The sequence below is a fragment of the Parasteatoda tepidariorum genome, chromosome 9, assembly GCF_982258835.1.
Source record: "Parasteatoda tepidariorum strain Cologne lab strain chromosome 9, Ptep-v5.0, whole genome shotgun sequence".
In the NCBI taxonomy this organism is placed as follows: Eukaryota; Metazoa; Arthropoda; class Arachnida; order Araneae; family Theridiidae; genus Parasteatoda; species Parasteatoda tepidariorum.
This window is the reverse complement of record NC_141763.1, coordinates 8859897-8882755: the sequence shown is the minus strand read 5'-3', so window position 1 is coordinate 8882755 and position 22859 is coordinate 8859897.

Sequence of the window (22859 nt, the reverse complement as noted above, 5' to 3'; positions counted from 1 at the left end):
TACTATGTATGTATATCTAAAATAGAGTTGCGTAAAGCTTTAAAATGAGGAAATTCGCCTGCTAAAACTTTTTAAAATTAGGAAGCGCGAAGTCATTTTTCAATGTTAGCGTAAAGCCCGATATCGGACCTTAATATTGACCCATAATATTTTAATTGGACCACGTATTATATTAAAGGACAATAGTGTACCCTACGACAGGAAATAATTATAGACCCTATAGGGGGTACACTATGTATATTTAAAATAGTGCATTAAAAAAAGGAAATTCGAAGACACTTTTCAATGTTAAGAAACGGCACGATATTGGACCTTAATACTAACCTATAATATTTCAATTGGGTCACGTATTATATTACCTAGGAATAAAGTACCCTACCAAAGGAAATAATTATAGACCCACTAAAGAGTACACAATGTGGCCCTGTATTGTACTATGCATGTATATCGTAAATAAGTATTTTGAAAAGCTTAAAATGAGGAAATTCGCATTCTAAAGAGCTTTAAAAATTCAAAGACATTTTTCAATGTTAACTATTTTAAATATACATAGTGTACCCCTTATGGGGTCTATAATTATTTCCTGTATTAAGGTACACTATTACCCTGTTATATAATGCGTCGCCCTTTTAAAATATTATGGGTCAATATTAAGCTCCGATATCGGGCTTTACGTTAACATTCAAAAATAACTTCGCGCTTCCTAATTTTAAAGGGTTTTAGAAGACGAATTTCCTCATCTTAAGCTCCTCCGAAAACTTATTTTAGATACGCAAACAGGGCCTTATTGTGTACCCCCTATTTGATCGATAATTATTTCCCCAGGTAGGGTACACTATTATCCGGTAATATAATACGTGGTCCAATTGAAATATAATGGGCCAATATTTAGGTCTGAAATCGCGCCTTGCGTTAGTTCACATTGAAAAATGTCTTTGAATTTTTAAAGCTCTTTAGAAGGCGAATTTCCTCATTTTAAGCATTTCAGAGCACTTATTTTAGATAAACATACATAGTAAAATACAGGGCCACATTGTGTACCCCCTAGTGGGAAATTGGAAAAATCTGGGAAAATCAGTTTATTCCCTCTTTTTCGACTTCTGTTGTAACATTTTGGATATTCGAGCATGCATGGGGAGTTTTCTGTGTGTGAAATCCAGCAAAGAAAGCGTAATGGAATAATAAAAAAAAGGAATAAAAAAATTAAATGGCTCGAGAAAGGTTCAAATTTCAAGACCCCCTAGCTCCCTTTAATATCAAGGTATAATTTTCAAACTCGGACCCTAACTACTCGGGTCCAAACAAGGCTTGTGAAGAGAATTTTTATAGGCCAATTAAGGGGGTCACAGTGGGCCTCTAAAGGTGCATTGCGAAGATGAGAGGAGAGAGCTTTTGAAGCGAAACTGTGGTAGGCTTCACGTGTCACCGTGGACTGGATGGTAGGCCACCAGACAAGAGTGTTCGCTGCTGGAGAGAGGAGTCCTGGGTTTGAATCCCAGGAAAAGACAAATTTAAAAAAAAAAAAGAAAAAATTCCCTTTTTTTTTGTTTATTTTAAATTATATTATTGTTTTTATGTGTTTTTCGATATTCTGGAGGGTGCTGCATGTAGGAAATAATAATTTTTTTTGGGGGGAAAATGGGAAAAAACTGGAAAAATCCAGGAAAATCAGTCTATTCGCTCTTTTTCGTCTATTTTTGTAACATTTTGGATATTCTAGCATTTATGGGGTGTTTTCTGTGTGTGAAATACAGCAAAGTAAGCGCAATGGAATAATAAAAAAAAAGAATAAAAAAATAAAATGGCTCGAGAAAGGTTCAAATTTACAGACCCCCTAGCTCCCTTTAATATCTAGGTATAATTTTCAAACTCGGAACCTAAGAAGGGGTCTATGATCCAAACAAGGCTGCTGAAGAAAATTTTTATAGGCCAATTAGGGGGGGTCACAGTGGGCCCCTGAAGGTATAGTGCGAAGGTGAGAGGAGAGAGCTTTTGAAGCGAAACTGTGGTAGGCTTCACGTATCATCGTGGACTGGAAGGTAGGCCGCCAGACAAGCAAGTTCGCTGCACGAGGGAGGGTTCCTGGGTTCGAATCACAAGGAGGGAGAAATTTTCAAATTTTTTTTTGTTGTTTATTTTAAATTATATTATTTTTTTATGTGTTTTTCGATATTCTGGAGGGTCCAGCATGAAGGAAATAATTTTTTTTATTGGGAAAATGGGAAAAAACTGGAAAAATCCAGGAAAATCAGTCTATTCGTTCTTTTTCGTCTTCTTTTGTAACATTTTGGATATTCTAGCTTGCATGGGGTGTTTTCTGTGTGTGAAATCCAGCAAAGTAAGCGCAATGGAATTATAAAAAAAGAAGAATAAAAAAATAAAATGGCTCGAGAAAGGTTCAAATTTCAAGACCCCTAGCTCCCTTTAATATCCAGGTATAATTTTCAAACTCGGACCATAAGAAGGGGTCTATGGTCCAAACAAGGCTGCTGAAGAGAATTTTTATAGGCCAATTAGGGGGGTCACAGTGGGCCCCTGAAGGTATAGTGCGAAGGTGAGAGGAGAGAGCTTTTGAAGCGAAACTGTGGTAGGCTTCACGTATCACCGTGGACTGAAGGGTAGGCCACCCGTCAAGCAAGTTCGCTGCTGGAGGGAAGGTTCCTGGGTTCGAATCCCAGTTAAGGACAAATTTTCAATTGTTTTTTTTTTTTTTTTTTGGTTTTCTTAAATTATATTATTTTTTTTATGTGTTTTTCGATATTCTGGAGGGTCCTGCATGAAGGAAATAATTTTTTTTTATTGGGAAAATCGGAAAAAACTGGAAAAATCCAGGAAAATCAGTTTATTCGCTCTTTTTCGTCTTCTTTTGTAACATTTTGGATATTCTAGCATGCATGGGATGTTTTCTGTGTATGAAATCCAGCAAAGTAAGCGCAATGGAATAATAAGAAAAAAAAATAAAAAAATAAAATGGCTCGAGAAAGGTTCAAATTTCAAGACCCCCTAGCTCCCTTTAATATCTAGGTATAATTTTCAAACTCGAACCATAAGAAGGGGTCTATGGTCCAAACAAGGCTGCTGAAGAGAATTTTTATAGACCAATTAGGGGGGTCACAGTGGGCCCCTGAAGGTATAGTGCGAAGGTGAGAGGAGAGAGCTTTTGAAGCGAAACTGTGGTAGGCTTCACGTATCACCGTGGACTGAAGGGTAGGAAACCCGTCAAGCAAGTTCGCTGCTGGAGGGAGGGTTTCTGGGTTCGAATCCCAGGGAAGGACAAATTTTCTATTTTTTTTTGTTTTTTTTTTGGTTATCTTAAATTATATTATTTTTTTATGTGTTTTCGATATTCTGGAGGGTCCTGCATGAAGGAAATAATTTTTTTTATTGGGAAAATGGGAAAAAACTGGAAAAATCCAGGAAAATCAGTTTATTCGCTCTTTTTCGTCTTCTTTTGTAACATTTTGGATATTCTAGCATGCATGGGGTGTTTTCTGTGTATGAAATCCAGCAAAGTAAGAGCAATGGAATAATACGAAAAAAGAATAAAAAAATAAAATGGCTCGAGAAAGGTTCAAATTTCAAGACCCCCTAGCTCCCTTTAATATCTAGGTATAATTTTCAAACTCGGACCCTAAGAAGGGGTCTATGGTTCAAACAAGGCTGCTGAAGAGAATTTTTATAGGCCAATTAGGGGGGTCACAGTGGGCCCCTGAAGGTATAGTGCGAAGATGAGAGAAGAGAGCTTTTGAAGCGAAACTGTGGTAGGCTTCACGTGTCACCGTGGACTGGATGGTAGGCCACCAGACAAGAGTGTTCGCTGCTGGAGAGAGGAGTCCTGGGTTTGAATCCCAGGAAAAGACAAATTTAAAAAAAAAGAAAAAATTCCCTTTTATTTGTTTATTTTAAATTATATTATTGTTTTTATGTGTTTTTCGATATTCTGGAGGGTGCTGCATGTAGGAAATAATAATTTTTTTGTGGGGGGGAAATGGGAAAAAACTGGAAAAATCCAGGAAAATCAGTCTATTCGCTCTTTTTCGTCTATTTTTGTAACATTTTGGATATTCTAGCATTTATGGGGTGTTTTCTGTGTGTGAAATACAGCAAAGTAAGCGCAATGGAATAATAAAAAAAAAGAATAAAAAAATAAAATGGCTCGAGAAAGGTTCAAATTTCAAGACCCCCTAGCTCCCTTTAATATCTAGGTATAATTTTCAAACTCGGAACCTAAGAAGGGGTCTATGGTCCAAACAAGGCTGCTGAAGAAAATTTTTATAGGCCAATTAGGGAGGTCACAGTGGGCCCCTGAAGGTATAGTGCGAAGGTGAGAGGAGAGAGCTTTTGAAGCGAAACTGTGGTAGGCTTCACGTATCATCGTGGACTGGAAGGTAGGCCGCCAGACAAGCAAGTTCGCTGCACGAGGGAGGGTTCCTGGGTTCGAATCACAAGGAGGGAGAAATTTTCAAATTTTTTTTGTTGTTTATTTTAAATTATATTATTTTTTTATGTGTTTTTCGATATTCTGGAGGGTCCAGCATGAAGGAAATAATTTTTTTTTATTGGGAAAATGGGAAAAAACTGGAAAAATCCAGGAAAATCAGTTTATTCGCTCTTTTTCGTCTTCTTTTGTAACATTTTGGATATTCTAGCATGCATGGGGTGTTTTCTGTGTATGAAATCCAGCAAAGTAAGAGCAATGGAATAATAAGAAAAAAGAATAAAAAAATAAAATGGCTCGAGAAAGGTTCAAATTTCAAGACCCCCTAGCTCCCTTTAATATCTAGGTATAATCCCAGGTATATAATTTTCAAACTCGGACCCTAAGAAGGGGTCTATGGTTCAAACAAGGCTGCTGAAGAGAATTTTTATAGGCCAATTAGGGGGGTCACAGTGGGCCCCTGAAGGTATAGTGCGAAGATGAGAGGAGAGAGCTTTTGAAGCGAAACTGTGGTAGGCTTCACGTGTCACCGTGGACTGGATGGTAGGCCACCAGACAAGAGTGTTCGCTGCTGGAGAGAGGAGTCCTGGGTTTGAATCCCAGGAAAAGACAAATTTAAAAAAAAAGAAAAAATTCCCTTTTTTTTGTTTATTTTAAATTATATTATTGTTTTTATGTGTTTTTCGATATTCTGGAGGGTGCTGCATGTAGGAAATAATAATTTTTTTGTGGGGGGGAAATGGGAAAAAACTGGAAAAATCCAGGAAAATCAGTCTATTCGCTTTTTTTCGTCTATTTTTGTAACATTTTGGATATTCTAGCATTTATGGGGTGTTTTCTGTGTGTGAAATACAGCAAAGTAAGCGCAATGGAATAATAAAAAAAAAGAATAAAAAAATAAAATGGCTCGAGAAAGGTTCAAATTTCAAGACCCCCTAGCTCCCTTTAATATCTAGGTATAATTTTCAAACTCGGAACCTAAGAAGGGGTCTATGGTCCAAACAAGGCTGCTGAAGAAAATTTTTATAGGCCAATTAGGGGGGTCACAGTGGGCCCCTGAAGGTATAGTGCGAAGGTGAGAGGAGAGAGCTTTTGAAGCGAAACTGTGGTAGGCTTCACGTATCATCGTGGACTGGAAGGTAGGCCGCCAGACAAGCAAGTTCGCTGCACGAGGGAGGGTTCCTGGGTTCGAATCACAAGGAGGGAGAAATTTTCAAATTTTTTTTGTTGTTTATTTTAAATTATATTATTTTTTTATGTGTTTTTCGATATTCTGGAGGGTCCAGCATGAAGGAAATAATTTTTTTTATTGGGAAAATGGGAAAAAACTGGAAAAATCCAGGAAAATCAGTCTATTCGCTCTTTTTCGTCTTCTTTTGTAACATTTTGGATATTCTAGCTTGCATGGGGTGTTTTCTGTGTGTGAAGTCCAGCAAAGTAAGCGCAATGGAATAATAAAAAAAAAAAGAATAAAGAAATAAAATGGCTCGAGAAAGGTTCAAATTTCAAGACCCCCTAGCTCCCTTTAATATCTAGGTATAATTTTCAAACTCGGACCCTAAGAAGGGGTCTATGGTTCAAACAAGGCTGCTGAAGAGAATTTTTATAGGCCAATTAGGGGGGTCACAGTGGGCCCCTGAAGGTATAGTGCGAAGGTGAGAGGAGAGAGCTTTTGAAGCGAAACTGTGGTAGGCTTCACGTATCACCGTGGACTGAAGGGTAGGAAACCCGTCAAGCAAGTTCGCTGCTGGAGGGAGGGTTCCTGGGTTCGAACCCCAGGGAAGGACAAATTTTCAATTTTTTTTTTTTTTTTTTGGTTTTCTTAAATTATATTATTTTTTTTATGTGTTTTTCGATATTCTGGAGGGTCCTGCATGAAGGAAATAATTTTTTTTTATTGGGAAAATCGGAAAAAACTGGAAAAATCCAGGAAAATCAGTTTATTCGCTCTTTTTCGTCTTCTTTTGTAACATTTTGGATACTCTAGCATGCATGGGATGCTTTCTGTGTATGAAATCCAGCAAAGTAAGCGCAATGGAATAATAAGAAAAAAAAATAAAATAATAAAATGGCTCGAGAAAGGTTCAAATTTCAAGACCCCCTAGCTCCCTTTAATATCTAGGTATAATTTTCAAACTCGGACCATAAGAAGGGGTCTATGGTCCAAACAAGGCTGCTGAAGAGAATTTTTATAGACCAATTAGGGGGGTCACAGTGGGCCCCTGAAGGTATAGTGCGAAGGTGAGAGGAGAGAGCTTTTGAAGCGAAACTGTGGTAGGCTTCACGTATCACCGTGGACTGAAGGGTAGGAAACCCGTCAAGCAAGTTCGCTGCTGGGGGGAGGGTTCCTGGGTTCGAATCCCAGGAAAGGACAAATTTTAAATTTTTTTTTTGTTTATCTTAAATTATATTATTTTTTTATGTGTTTTTCGATATTCTGGAGGGTCCTGCATGAAGGAAATAATTTTTTTTTATTGGGAAAATGGGAAAAAACTGGAAAAATCCAGGAAAATCAGTCTATTTGCTCTTTTTCGTCTTCTTTTGTAACATTTTGGATATTCTAGCTTGCATGGGGTGTTTTCTGTGTGTGAAATCCAGCAAAGTAAGCGCAATGGAATTATAAAAAAAAATGAATAAAAAAATAAAATGGCTCGAGAAAGGTTCAAATTTCAAGACCCCCTAGCTCCCTTTAATATCTAGGTATAATTTTCAAACTCGGAACCTAAGAAGGGGTCTATGGTCCAAACAAGGCTGCTGAAGAAAATTTTTATAGGCCAATTAGGGGGGTCACAGTGGGCCCCTGAAGGTATAGTGCGAAGGTGAGAGGAGAGAGCTTTTGAAGCGAAACTGTGGTAGGCTTCACGTATCATCGTGGACTGGAAGGTAGGCCGCCAGACAAGCAAGTTCGCTGCACGAGGGAGGGTTCCTGGGTTCGAATCACAAGGAGGGAGAAATTTTCAAATTTTTTTTGTTGTTTATTTTAAATTATATTATTTTTTTATGTGTTTTTCGATATTCTGGAGGGTCCAGCATGAAGGAAATAATTTTTTTTATTGGGAAAATGGGAAAAAACTGGAAAAATCCAGGAAAATCAGTCTATTCGCTCTTTTTCGTCTTCTTTTGTAACATTTTGGATATTCTAGCTTGCATGGGGTGTTTTCTGTGTGTGAAATCCAGCAAAGTAAGCGCAATGGAATAATAAAAAAAAAAGAATAAAAAAATAAAATGGCTCGAGAAAGGTTCAAATTTCAAGACCCCCTAGCTCCCTTTAATATCTAGGTATAATTTTCAAACTCGGACCCTAAGAAGGGGTCTATGGTTCAAACAAGGCTGCTGAAGAGAATTTTTATAGGCCAATTAGGGGGGTCACAGTGGGCCCCTGAAGGTATAGTGCGAAGGAGAGAGGAGAGAGCTTTTGAAGCGAAACTGTGGTAGGCTTCACGTATCACCGTGGACTGAAGGGTAGGAAACCCGTCAAGCAAGTTCGCTGCTGGAGGGAGGGTTCCTGGGTTCGAATCCCAGGGAAGGACAAATTTTCAATTTTTTTTTTTGTTTTTTTTTTGGTTATCTTAAATTATATTATTTTTTTATGTGTTTTTCGATATTCTGGAGGGTCCTGCATGAAGGAAATAATTTTTTTTATTGGGAAAATGGGAAAAAACTGGAAAAATCCAGGAAAATCAGTCTATTCGCTCTTTTTCGTCTTCTTTTGTAACATTTTGGATATTCTAGCTTGCATGGGGTGTTTTCTGTGTGTGAAATCCAGCAAAGTAAGCGCAATGGAATTATAAAAAAAAAAAAAAAAAAAAAAAATGGCTCGAGAAAGGTTCAAATTTCAAGACCCCCTAGCTCCCTTTAATATCTAGGTATAATTTTCAAACTCGGACCATAAGAAGGGGTCTATGGTCCAAACAAGGTTGCTGAAGAGAATTTTTATAGACCAATTAGGGGGGTCACAGTGGGCCCCTGAAGGTATAGTGCGATGGTGAGAGGAGAGAGCTTTTGAAGCGAAACTGTGGTAGGCTTCACGTATCACCGTGGACTGAAGGGTAGGAAACCCGTCAAGCAAGTTCGCTGCTGGAGGGAGGGTTCCTGGGTTCGAATCCCAGGGAAGGACAAATTCTCTATTTTTTTTGTTTTTTTTTTTTGGTTATCTTAAATTATATTATTTTTTTATGTGTTTTTCGATATTCTGGAGGGTCCTGCATGAAGGGAATAATTTTTTTTTATTGGGAAAATGGGAAAAAACTGGAAAAATCCAGGAAAATCAGTTTATTCGCTCTTTTTCGTCTTCTTTTGTAACATTTTGGATATTCTAGCATGCATGGGGTGTTTTCTGTGTATGAAATCCAGCAAAGTAAGAGCAATGGAATAATAAGAAAAAAGAATAAAAAAATAAAATGGCTCGAGAAAGGTTCAAATTTCAAGACCCCCTAGCTCCCTTTAATATCTAGGTATAATCCCAGGTATATAATTTTCAAACTCGGACCCTAAGAAGGGGTCTATGGTTCAAACAAGGCTGCTGAAGAGAATTTTTATAGGCCAATTAGGGGGGTCACAGTGGGCCCCTGAAGGTATAGTGCGAAGATGAGAGGAGAGAGCTTTTGAAGCGAAACTGTGGTAGGCTTCACGTGTCACCGTGGACTGGATGGTAGGCCACCAGACAAGAGTGTTCGCTGCTGGAGAGAGGAGTCCTGGGTTTGAATCCCAGGAAAAGACAAATTTAAAAAAAAAGAAAAAATTCCCTTTTTTTTGTTTATTTTAAATTATATTATTGTTTTTATGTGTTTTTCGATATTCTGGAGGGTCCTGCATGAAGGAAATAATTTTTTTTTATTGGGAAAATCGGAAAAAACTGGAAAAATCCAGGAAAATCAGTTTATTCGCTCTTTTTCGTCTTCTTTTGTAACATTTTGGATACTCTAGCATGCATGGGATGCTTTCTGTGTATGAAATCCAGCAAAGTAAGCGCAATGGAATAATAAGAAAAAAAAATAAAATAATAAAATGGCTCGAGAAAGGTTCAAATTTCAAGACCCCCTAGCTCCCTTTAATATCTAGGTATAATTTTCAAACTCGGACCATAAGAAGGGGTCTATGGTCCAAACAAGGCTGCTGAAGAGAATTTTTATAGACCAATTAGGGGGGTCACAGTGGGCCCCTGAAGGTATAGTGCGAAGGTGAGAGGAGAGAGCTTTTGAAGCGAAACTGTGGTAGGCTTCACGTATCACCGTGGACTGAAGGGTAGGAAACCCGTCAAGCAAGTTCGCTGCTGGGGGGAGGGTTCCTGGGTTCGAATCCCAGGAAAGGACAAATTTTAAATTTTTTTTTTGTTTATCTTAAATTATATTATTTTTTTATGTGTTTTTCGATATTCTGGAGGGTCCTGCATGAAGGAAATAATTTTTTTTTATTGGGAAAATGGGAAAAAACTGGAAAAATCCAGGAAAATCAGTCTATTTGCTCTTTTTCGTCTTCTTTTGTAACATTTTGGATATTCTAGCTTGCATGGGGTGTTTTCTGTGTGTGAAATCCAGCAAAGTAAGCGCAATGGAATTATAAAAAAAAATGAATAAAAAAATAAAATGGCTCGAGAAAGGTTCAAATTTCAAGACCCCCTAGCTCCCTTTAATATCTAGGTATAATTTTCAAACTCGGAACCTAAGAAGGGGTCTATGGTCCAAACAAGGCTGCTGAAGAAAATTTTTATAGGCCAATTAGGGGGGTCACAGTGGGCCCCTGAAGGTATAGTGCGAAGGTGAGAGGAGAGAGCTTTTGAAGCGAAACTGTGGTAGGCTTCACGTATCATCGTGGACTGGAAGGTAGGCCGCCAGACAAGCAAGTTCGCTGCACGAGGGAGGGTTCCTGGGTTCGAATCACAAGGAGTGAGAAATTTTCAAATTTTTTTTGTTGTTTATTTTAAATTATATTATTTTTTTTATGTGTTTTTCGATATTCTGGAGGGTCCAGCATGAAGGAAATAATTTTTTTTATTGGGAAAATGGGAAAAAACTGGAAAAATCCAGGAAAATCAGTCTATTCGCTCTTTTTCGTCTTCTTTTGTAACATTTTGGATATTCTAGCTTGCATGGGGTGTTTTCTGTGTGTGAAATCCAGCAAAGTAAGCGCAATGGAATAATAAAAAAAAAAAGAATAAAAAAATAAAATGGCTCGAGAAAGGTTCAAATTTCAAGACCCCCTAGCTCCCTTTAATATCTAGGTATAATTTTCAAACTCGGACCCTAAGAAGGGGTCTATGGTTCAAACAAGGCTGCTGAAGAGAATTTTTATAGGCCAATTAGGGGGGTCACAGTGGGCCCCTGAAGGTATAGTGCGAAGGAGAGAGGAGAGAGCTTTTGAAGCGAAACTGTGGTAGGCTTCACGTATCACCGTGGACTGAAGGGTAGGAAACCCGTCAAGCAAGTTCGCTGCTGGAGGGAGGGTTCCTGGGTTCGAATCCCAGGGAAGGACAAATTTTCAATTTTTTTTTTTTGTTTTTTTTTGGTTATCTTAAATTATATTATTTTTTTATGTGTTTTTCGATATTCTGGAGGGTCCTGCATGAAGGAAATAATTTTTTTTATTGGGAAAATGGGAAAAAACTGGAAAAATCCAGGAAAATCAGTCTATTCGCTCTTTTTCGTCTTCTTTTGTAACATTTTGGATATTCTAGCTTGCATGGGGTGTTTTCTGTGTGTGAAATCCAGCAAAGTAAGCGCAATGGAATTATAAAAAAAAAAAAAAAAAAAAAAAATGGCTCGAGAAAGGTTCAAATTTCAAGACCCCCTAGCTCCCTTTAATATCTAGGTATAATTTTCAAACTCGGACCATAAGAAGGGGTCTATGGTCCAAACAAGGTTGCTGAAGAGAATTTTTATAGACCAATTAGGGGGGTCACAGTGGGCCCCTGAAGGTATAGTGCGATGGTGAGAGGAGAGAGCTTTTGAAGCGAAACTGTGGTAGGCTTCACGTATCACCGTGGACTGAAGGGTAGGAAACCCGTCAAGCAAGTTCGCTGCTGGAGGGAGGGTTCCTGGGTTCGAATCCCAGGGAAGGACAAATTCTCTATTTTTTTTGTTTTTTTTTTTGGTTATCTTAAATTATATTATTTTTTTATATGTTTTTCGATATTCTGGAGGGTCCTGCATGAAGGGAATAATTTTTTTTTATTGGGAAAATGGGAAAAAACTGGAAAAATCCAGGAAAATCAGTTTATTCGCTCTTTTTCGTCTTCTTTTGTAACATTTTGGATATTCTAGCATGCATGGGGTGTTTTCTGTGTATGAAATCCAGCAAAGTAAGAGCAATGGAATAATAAGAAAAAAGAATAAAAAAATAAAATGGCTCGAGAAAGGTTCAAATTTCAAGACCCCCTATCTCCCTTTAATATCTAGGTATAATCCCAGGTATATAATTTTCAAACTCGGACCCTAAGAAGGGGTCTATGGTTCAAACAAGGCTGCTGAAGAGAATTTTTATAGGCCAATTAGGGGGGTCACAGTGGGCCCCTGAAGGTATAGTGCGAAGATGAGAGGAGAGAGCTTTTGAAGCGAAACTGTGGTAGGCTTCACGTGTCACCGTGGACTGGATGGTAGGCCACCAGACAAGAGTGTTCGCTGCTGGAGAGAGGAGTCCTGGGTTTGAATCCCAGGAAAAGACAAATTTAAAAAAAAAGAAAAAATTCCCTTTTTTTTGTTTATTTTAAATTATATTATTGTTTTTATGTGTTTTTCGATATTCTGGAGGGTGCTGCATATAGGAAATAATAATTTTTTTGTGGGGGGGAAATGGGAAAAAACTGGAAAAATCCAGGAAAATCAGTCTATTCGCTCTTTTTCGTCTATTTTTGTAACATTTTGGATATTCTAGCATTTATGGGGTGTTTTCTGTGTGTGAAATACAGCAAAGTAAGCGCAATGGAATAATAAAAAAAAAGAATAAAAAAATAAAATGGCTCGAGAAAGGTTCAAATTTCAAGACCCCCTAGCTCCCTTTAATATCTAGGTATAATTTTCAAACTCGGACCATAAGAAGGGGTCTATGGTCCAAACAAGGCTGCTGAAGAAAATTTTTATAGGCCAATTAGGGGGGTCACAGTGGGCCCCTGAAGGTATAGTGCGAAGGTGAGAGGAGAGAGCTTTTGAAGCGAAACTGTGGTAGGCTTCACGTATCATCGTGGACTGGAAGGTAGGAAACCCGTCAAGCAAGTTCGCTGCACGAGGGAGGGTTCCTGGGTTCGAATCACAAGGAGGGAGAAATTTTCAAATTTTTTTTGTTGTTTATTTTAAATTATATTATTTTTTTATGTGTTTTTCGATATTCTGGAGGGTCCAGCATGAAGGAAATAATTTTTTTTATTGGGAAAATGGGAAAAAACTGGAAAAATCCAGGAAAATCAGTCTATTCGCTCTTTTTCGTCTTCTTTTGTAACATTTTGGATATTCTAGCTTGCATGGGGTGTTTTCTGTGTGTGAAGTCCAGCAAAGTAAGCGCAATGGAATAATAAAAAAAAAAGAATAAAAAAATAAAATGGCTCGAGAAAGGTTCAAATTTCAAGACCCCCTAGCTCCCTTTAATATCTAGGTATAATTTTCAAACTCGGACCCTAAGAAGGGGTCTATGGTTCAAACAAGGCTGCTGAAGAGAATTTTTATAGGCCAATTAGGGGGGTCACAGTGGGCCCCTGAAGGTATAGTGCGAAGGTGAGAGGAGAGAGCTTTTGAAGCGAAACTGTGGTAGGCTTCACGTATCACCGTGGACTGAAGGGTAGGAAATCCGTCAAGCAAGTTCGCTGCTGGAGGGAGGGTTCCTGGGTTCGAATCCCAGGGAAGGACAAATTCTCTATTTTTTTTGTTTTTTTTTTGGTTATCTTAAATTATATTATTTTTTTATGTGTTTTTCGATATTCTGGAGGGTCCTGCATGAAGGGAATAATTTTTTTTTATTGGGAAAATGGGAAAAAACTGGAAAAATCCAGGAAAATCAGTTTATTCGCTCTTTTTCGTCTTCTTTTGTAACATTTTGGATATTCTAGCATGCATGGGGTGTTTTCTGTGTATGAAATCCAGCAAAGTAAGAGCAATGGAATAATAAGAAAAAAGAATAAAAAAATAAAATGGCTCGAGAAAGGTTCAAATTTCAAGACCCCCTAGCTCCCTTTAATATCTAGGTATTATCCCAGGTATATAATTTTCAAACTCGGACCCTAAGAAGGGGTCTATGGTTCAAACAAGGCTGCTGAAGAGAATTTTTATAGGCCAATTAGGGGGGTCACAGTGGGCCCCTGAAGGTATAGTGCGAAGATGAGAGGAGAGAGCTTTTGAAGCGAAACTGTGGTAGGCTTCACGTGTCACCGTGGACTGGATGGTAGGCCACCAGACAAGAGTGTTCGCTGCTGGAGAGAGGAGTCCTGGGTTTGAATCCCAGGAAAAGACAAATTTAAAAAAAAAGAAAAAATTCCCTTTTTTTTGTTTATTTTAAATTATATTATTGTTTTTATGTGTTTTTCGATATTCTGGAGGGTGCTGCATGTAGGAAATAATAATTTTTTTGTGGGGGGGAAATGGGAAAAAACTGGAAAAATCCAGGAAAATCAGTCTATTCGCTCTTTTTCGTCTATTTTTGTAACATTTTGGATATTCTAGCATTTATGGGGTGTTTTCTGTGTGTGAAATACAGCAAAGTAAGCGCAATGGAATAATAAAAAAAAAGAATAAAAAAATAAAATGGCTCGAGAAAGGTTCAAATTTCAAGACCCCCTAGCTCCCTTTAATATCTAGGTATAATTTTCAAACTCGGACCATAAGAAGGGGTCTATGGTCCAAACAAGGCTGCTGAAGAAAATTTTTATAGGCCAATTAGGGGGGTCACAGTGGGCCCCTGAAGGTATAGTGCGAAGGTGAGAGGAGAGAGCTTTTGAAGCGAAACTGTGGTAGGCTTCACGTATCATCGTGGACTGGAAGGTAGGAAACCCGTCAAGCAAGTTCGCTGCACGAGGGAGGGTTCCTGGGTTCGAATCACAAGGAGGGAGAAATTTTCAAATTTTTTCTGTTGTTTATTTTAAATTATATTATTTTTTTATGTGTTTTTCGATATTCTGGAGGGTCCAGCATGAAGGAAATAATTTTTTTTATTGGGAAAATGGGAAAAAACTGGAAAAATCCAGGAAAATCAGTCTATTCGCTCTTTTTCGTCTTCTTTTGTAACATTTTGGATATTCTAGCTTGCATGGGGTGTTTTCTGTGTGTGAAGTCCAGCAAAGTAAGCGCAATGGAATAATAAAAAAAAAGAATAAAAAAATAAAATGGCTCGAGAAAGGTTCAAATTTCAAGACCCCCTAGCTCCCTTTAATATCTAGGTATAATTTTCAAACTCGGACCCTAAGAAGGGGTCTATGGTTCAAACAAGGCTGCTGAAGAGAATTTTTATAGGCCAATTAGGGGGGTCACAGTGGGCCCCTGAAGGTATAGTGCGAAGGTGAGAGGAGAGAGCTTTTGAAGCGAAACTGTGGTAGGCTTCACGTATCACCGTGGACTGAAGGGTAGGAAACCCGTCAAGCAAGTTCGCTGCTGGAGGGAGGGTTCCTGGGTTCGAATCCCAGGGAAGGACAAATTTTCAATTTTTTTTTTTTTTTTTGGTTTTCTTAAATTATATTATTTTTTTTATGTGTTTTTCGATATTCTGGAGGGTCCTGCATGAAGGAAATAATTTTTTTTTATTGGGAAAATCGGAAAAAACTGGAAAAATCCAGGAAAATCAGTTTATTCGCTCTTTTTCGTCTTCTTTTGTAACATTTTGGATACTCTAGCATGCATGGGATGCTTTCTGTGTATGAAATCCAGCAAATTAAGCGCAATGGAATAATAAGAAAAAAAAATAAAATAATAAAATGGCTCGAGAAAGGTTCAAATTTCAAGACCCCCTAGCTCCCTTTAATATCTAGGTATAATTTTCAAACTCGGACCATAAGAAGGGGTCTATGGTCCAAACAAGGCTGCTGAAGAGAATTTTTATAGACCAATTAGGGGGGTCACAGTGGGCCCCTGAAGGTATAGTGCGAAGGTGAGAGGAGAGAGCTTTTGAAGCGAAACTGTGGTAGGCTTCACGTATCACCGTGGACTGAAGGGTAGGAAACCCGTCAAGCAAGTTCGCTGCTGGGGGGAGGGTTCCTGGGTTCGAATCCCAGGAAAGGACAAAATTTAAATTTTTTTTTTGTTTATCTTAAATTATATTATTTTTTTATGTGTTTTTCGATATTCTGGAGGGTCCTGCATGAAGGAAATAATTTTTTTTTATTGGGAAAATGGGAAAAAACTGGAAAAATCCAGGAAAATCAGTCTATTTGCTCTTTTTCGTCTTCTTTTGTAACATTTTGGATATTCTAGCTTGCATGGGGTGTTTTCTGTGTGTGAAATCCAGCAAAGTAAGCGCAATGGAATTATAAAAAAAAATGAATAAAAAAATAAAATGGCTCGAGAAAGGTTCAAATTTCAAGACCCCCTAGCTCCCTTTAATATCTAGGTATAATTTTCAAACTCGGACCATAAGAAGGGGTCTATGGTCCAAACAAGGCTGCTGAAGAGAATTTTTATAGGCCAATTAGGGGGGTCACAGAGGGCCCCTGAAGGTATAGTGCGAAGATGAGAGGAGAGAGCTTTTGAAGCGAAACTGTGGTAGGCTTCACGTATCACCGTGGACTGAAGGGTAGGCCACCCGTCAAGCAAGTTCGCTGCTGGAGGGAGGGTTCCTGGGTTCGAATCCCAGGGAAGGACAAAATTTCAATTTTTTTTTGTTTTTTTTTTTTGTTATCTTAAATTATATTATTTTTTATGTGTTTTTCGATATTCTGGAGGGTCCTGCATGGGGGAAATAATTTTTTTTATTGGGAAAATCGGAAAAAACTGGAAAAATCCAGGAAAATCAGTTTATTCGCTCTTTTTCGTCTTCTTTTGTAACATTTTGGATATTCTAGCATGCATGGGGTGTTTTCTGTGTATGAAATCCAGCAAAGTAAGCGCAATGGAATAATAAAAAAAAAAGAATAAAAAAATAAAATGGCTCGAGAAAGGTTCAAATTTCAAGACCCCCTAGCTCCCTTTAATATCTAGGTATAATTTTCAAACTCGGACCCTAAGAAGGGGTCTATGGTTCAAACAAGGCTGCTGAAGAGAATTTTTATAGGCCAATTAGGGGGGTCACAGTGGGCCCCTGAAGGTATAGTGCGAAGGTGAGAGGAGAGAGCTTTTGAAGCGAAACTGTGGTAGGCTTCACGTATCACCGTGGACTGAAGGGTAGGAAACCCGTCAAGCAAGTTCGCTGCTGGAGGGAGGGTTCCTGGGTTCGAATCCCAGGGAAGGACAAATTCTCTATTTTTTTTGTTTTTTTTTTGGTTATCTTAAATTATATTATTTTTTTATGTGTTTTTCGATATTCTGGAGGGTCCTGCATGAAGGGAATAATTTTTTTTTATTGGGAAAATGGGAAAAAACTGGAAAAATCCAGGAAAATCAGTTTATTCGCTCTTTTTCGTCTTCTTTTGTAACATTTTGGATATTCTAGCATGCATGGGGTGTTTTCTGTGTATGAAATCCAGCAAAGTAAGAGCAATGGAATAATAAGAAAAAAGAATAAAAAAATAAAATGGCTCGAGAAAGGTTCAAATTTCAAGACCCCCTAGCTCCCTTTAATATCTAGGTATTATCCCAGGTATATAATTTTCAAACTCGGACCCTAAGAAGGGGTCTATGGTTCAAACAAGGCTGCTGAAGAGAATTTTTATAGGCCAATTAGGGGGGTCACAGTGGGCCCCTGAAGGTATAGTGCGAAGATGAGAGGAGAGAGCTTTTGAAGCGAAACTGTGGTAGGCTTCACGTGTCACCGTGGACTGGATGGTAGGCCACCAGACAAGAGTGTTCGCTGCTGGAGAGAGGAGTCCTGGGTTTGAATCCCAGGAAAAGACAAATTTAAAAAAAAAGAAAAAATTCCCTTTTTTTTGTTTATTTTAAATTATATTATTGTTTTTATGTGTTTTTCGATATTCTGGAGGGTGCTGCATGTAGGAAATAATAATTTTTTTGTGGGGGGGAAATGGGAAAAAACTGGAAAAATCCAGGAAAATCAGTCTATTCGCTCTTTTTCGTCTATTTTTGTAACATTTTGGATATTCTAGCATTTATGGGGTGTTTTCTGTGTGTGAAATACAGCAAAGTAAGCGCAATGGAATAATAAAAAAAAAGAATAAAAAAATAAAATGGCTCGAGAAAGGTTCAAATTTCAAGACCCCCTAGCTCCCTTTAATATCTAGGTATAATTTTCAAACTCGGACCATAAGAAGGGGTCTATGGTCCAAACAAGGCTGCTGAAGAAAATTTTATAGGCCAATTAGGGGGGTCACAGTGGGCCCCTGAAGGTATAGTGCGAAGGTGAGAGGAGAGAGCTTTTGAAGCGAAACTGTGGTAGGCTTCACGTATCATCGTGGACTGGAAGGTAGGAAACCCGTCAAGCAAGTTCGCTGCTCGAGGGAGGGTTCCTGGGTTCGAATCACAAGGAGGGAGAAATTTTCAAATTTTTTTTGTTGTTTATTTTAAATTATATTATTTTTTTATGTGTTTTTCGATATTCTGGAGGGTCCAGCATGAAGGAAATAATTTTTTTTATTGGGAAAATGGGAAAAAACTGGAAAAATCCAGGAAAATCAGTCTATTCGCTCTTTTTCGTCTTCTTTTGTAACATTTTGGATATTCTAGCTTGCATGGGGTGTTTTCTGTGTGTGAAGTCCAGCAAAGTAAGCGCAATGGAATAATAAAAAAAAAAGAATAAAAAAATAAAATGGCTCGAGAAAGGTTCAAATTTCAAGACCCCCTAGCTCCCTTTAATATCTAGGTATAATTTTCAAACTCGGACCCTAAGAAGAGGTCTATGGTTCAAACAAGGCTGCTGAAGAGAATTTTTATAGGCCAATTAGGGGGGTCACAGTGGGCCCCTGAAGGTATAGTGCGAAGGTGAGAGGAGAGAGCTTTTGAAGCGAAACTGTGGTAGGCTTCACGTATCACCGTGGACTGAAGGGTAGGAAACCCGTCAAGCAAGTTCGCTGCTGGAGGGAGGGTTCCTGGGTTCGAATCCCAGGGAAGGACAAATTTTCAATTTTTTTTTTTTTTTTGGTTTTCTTAAATTATATTATTTTTTTTATGTGTTTTTCGATATTCTGGAGGGTCCTGCATGAAGGAAATAATTTTTTTTTATTGGGAAAATCGGAAAAAACTGGAAAAATCCAGGAAAATCAGTTTATTCGCTCTTTTTCGTCTTCTTTTGTAACATTTTGGATACTCTAGCATGCATGGGATGCTTTCTGTGTATGAAATCCAGCAAATTAAGCGCAATGGAATAATAAGAAAAAAAAATAAAATAATAAAATGGCTCGAGAAAGGTTCAAATTTCAAGACCCCCTAGCTCCCTTTAATATCTAGGTATAATTTTCAAACTCGGACCATAAGAAGTGGTCTATGGTCCAAACAAGGCTGCTGAAGAGAATTTTTATAGACCAATTAGGGGGGTCACAGTGGGCCCCTGAAGGTATAGTGCGAAGGTGAGAGGAGAGAGCTTTTGAAGCGAAACTGTGGTAGGCTTCACGTATCACCGTGGACTGAAGGGTAGGAAACCCGTCAAGCAAGTTCGCTGCTGGGGGGAGGGTTCCTGGGTTCGAATCCCAGGAAAGGACAAAATTTAAATTTTTTTTTTGTTTATCTTAAATTATATTATTTTTTTATGTGTTTTTCGATATTCTGGAGGGTCCTGCATGAAGGAAATAATTTTTTTTTATTGGGAAAATGGGAAAAAACTGGAAAAATCCAGGAAAATCAGTCTATTTGCTCTTTTTCGTCTTCTTTTGTAACATTTTGGATATTCTAGCTTGCATGGGGTGTTTTCTGTGTGTGAAATCCAGCAAAGTAAGCGCAATGGAATTATAAAAAAAAATGAATAAAAAAATAAAATGGCTCGAGAAAGGTTCAAATTTCAAGACCCCCTAGCTCCCTTTAATATCTAGGTATAATTTTCAAACTCGGACCATAAGAAGGGGTCTATGGTCCAAACAAGGCTGCTGAAGAGAATTTTTATAGGCCAATTAGGGGGGTCACAGAGGGCCCCTGAAGGTATAGTGCGAAGATGAGAGGAGAGAGCTTTTGAAGCGAAACTGTGGTAGGCTTCACGTATCACCGTGGACTGAAGGGTAGGCCACCCGTCAAGCAAGTTCGCTGCTGGAGGGAGGGTTCCTGGGTTCGAATCCCAGGGAAGGACAAAATTTCAATTTTTTTTTGTTTTTTTTTTTTATTATCTTAAATTATATTATTTTTTATGTGTTTTTCGATATTCTGGAGGGTCCTGCATGGGGGAAATAATTTTTTTTTATTGGGAAAATCGGAAAAAACTGGAAAAATCCAGGAAAATCAGTTTATTCGCTCTTTTTCGTCTTCTTTTGTAACATTTTGGATATTCTAGCATGCATGGGGTGTTTTCTGTGTATGAAATCCAGCAAAGTAAGCGCAATGGAATAATAAGAAAAAAGAATAAAAAAATAAAATGGCTCGAGAAAGGTTCAAATTTCAAGACCCCCTAGCTCCCTTTAATATCTAGGTATAATTTTCAAACTCGGACCATAAGAAGGGGTCTATGGTCCAAACAAGGCTGCTGAAGGGAATTTTTATAGGCCAATTAGGGGGGTCACAGTGGGCCCCTGAAGGTATAGTGCGAAGGTGAGAGGAGAGAGCTTTTGAAGCGAAACTGTGGTAGGCTTCACGTATCACCGTGGACTGAAGGGTAGGCCACCCGTCAAGCAAGTTCGCTTCTGGAGGGAGGGTTCCTGGGTTCGAATCCCAGGGAAGGACAAATTTTCAATTTTTGTTTTGTTTTTTTTTTTGGTTATCTTAAATTATATTATTTTTTTATGTGTTTTTCGATATTCTGGAGGGTCCTGCATGAAGGAAATAATTTTTTTTTATTGGGAAAATCGGAAAAAACTGGAAAAATCCAGGAAAATCAGTTTATTCGCTCTTTTTCGTCTTCTTTTGTAACATTTTGGATATTCTAGCATGCATGGGGTGTTTTCTGTGTATGAAATCCAGCAAAGTAAGCGCAATGGAGTAATAAGAAAAAAGAATAAAAAAATAAAATGACTCGAGAAAGGTTCAAATTTCAAGACCCCCTAGCTCCCTTTAATATCTAGGTATAATTTTTAAACTCGGACCATAAGAAGGGGTCTATGGTCCAAACAAGGCTGCTGAAGAGAATTTTTATAGGCCAATTAGGGGGGTCACAGTGGGCCCCTGAAGGTATAGTGCGAAGGTGAGAGGAGAGAGCTTTTGAAGCGAAACTGTGGTAGGCTTCACGTATCACCGTGGACTGAAGGGTAGGCCACCCGTCAAGCAAGTTCCCTTCTGGAGGGAGGGTTCCTGGGTTCGAATCCCAGGGAAGGACAAATTTTCAAATTTTGTTTTGTTTTTTTCTTTGGTTACTTTAAATTATATTATTTTTTATGTGTTTTTCGATATTCTGGAGGGTCCTGCATAAAGGAAATAATTTTTTTTATTGGGAAAAGGGGAAAAAACTGGAAAAATCCAGGAAAATCAGTCTATTCGCTCTTTTTCATCTTCTTTTGTAACATTTTGGATATTCTAGCATGCATGGGGTGTTTTCTGTGTGTGAAATCGAGCAAAGCAAGCGCAATGGAATAATAAAAAAAAGAATAAAAAAATAAAATGTTTCGAGAAAGGTTCAAATTTCAAGACCCCCTAGCTCCGTTTAATATCTAGGTATTATTTTCAAACTCGGACCCTAAGAAGGGGTCTATGGTCCAAACAAGGCTGCTGAAGAGAATTTTTATAGGCCAATTAGGGGGGTCACAGTGGGCCCCTGAAGGTATAGTGCGAAGGTGAGAGGAGAGAGCTTTTGAAGCGTAACTGTGGTAGGCTTCACGTATCACCATGGACTGAAGGGTAGGCCACCCGTCAAGCAAGTTCGCTGCTGGAGGGAGATTTCCTGGGTTCGAATCCCGGGGAAGGACAAATTTTCAAATTTTCAAATTTTTTTTTTTTTTTTTTTTTTTTTTTTTTTTTTTTTTTGGGTTATTTTAAATTATATTATTTTTTTATGTGTTTTTCGACATTGTGTAGGGTCCTGCATGAAGGAAATAATTTTTTTTATTGGGAAAATGGGAAAAAACTGGAAAAATCCAGGGAAATCAGGCTATTCGCTCTTTTTCGTCTTCTTTTGTAACATTTTGGATATTCTAGCATGCATGGGGTGTTTTCTGTGTGTGAAATCCAGCAAAGTAAGCGCAATGGAATAATAAAAAAAAGAATAAAAAAATAGAATGGCTCGAGAAAGGTTCAAATTTCAAGACCCCCGAGCTCCCTTTAATATTTAGGTATAATTTTCAAACTCGGACCCTAAGAAGGGGTCTATGGTCCAAACAAGGCTGCTGAAGAGAATTTTTATAGGCCAATTAGGGGGGTCACAGTGGGCCCCTGAAGGTATAGTGCGAAGGTGAGAGGAGAGAGCTTTTGAAGCCAAACTGTGGTAGGCTTCACGTATCACCGTGGACTGAAGGGTAGGCCACCCGTCAAGCAAGTTCGCTGCAGGAGGGAGGGTTCCTGGGTTCGAATCCCAGGGACGAACAGATTTTGAAAAAAATTTATTTATTTATTTATTTTTTAATTTTAAAATATATTATTTTTTTTACGTTTTTTTCGATATTCTAGAGGGTCCTGCATGTAGGAAATAAATTTTTTTATTGAAAAAATAGGAAAAAACTGGAAAAATCCAGGAAAATCAGTTTATTTGCTCTTTTTCGACTTCTTTTGTAACATTTTTGATATTGTAGCATGCATGGGGTGCTTTCTGTGTGTGAAATCCAATAAAGAAAGCGTAATGGAATAATTAAAAGAAAAGAATAAAGAAATGAAATGGCTCGAGAAAGGTTCAAATTTCAAGACTCCCTAGCTCACTTTAATATCAAGGTATAATTTTCAAACTCGGACCCTAAGTAGGGGTCTATGGTCCAAACGAGGCTGCCGAAGAGAATTTTTATATTCCAATTAGGGTGGTCACAGTGGGCCCTTAAAGGTATATTGCGAAGATGAGAGGAGAGAGCTTTGAAGCAAAACTGTGGTAGGTATCAATCTCTTTTACGTGCTTCCTTTGTTTCAATTTTTTTATACCTTGTGCTTTATCATTAAAATTAAATTAATATCATAAATTTAATTCTTATTTTTTGTATACTGAAAATTTATATTCGTGATTAAATTTAAATCTATGCCAGAATCAAAATATAAATCACAAATTATTCTTAATTCAATATGTTTTTGTGGAGCAAAAAACCATTTCATGTCATTGTGATTAGAGTGCATGGATAAAATGTCTTGCTCAA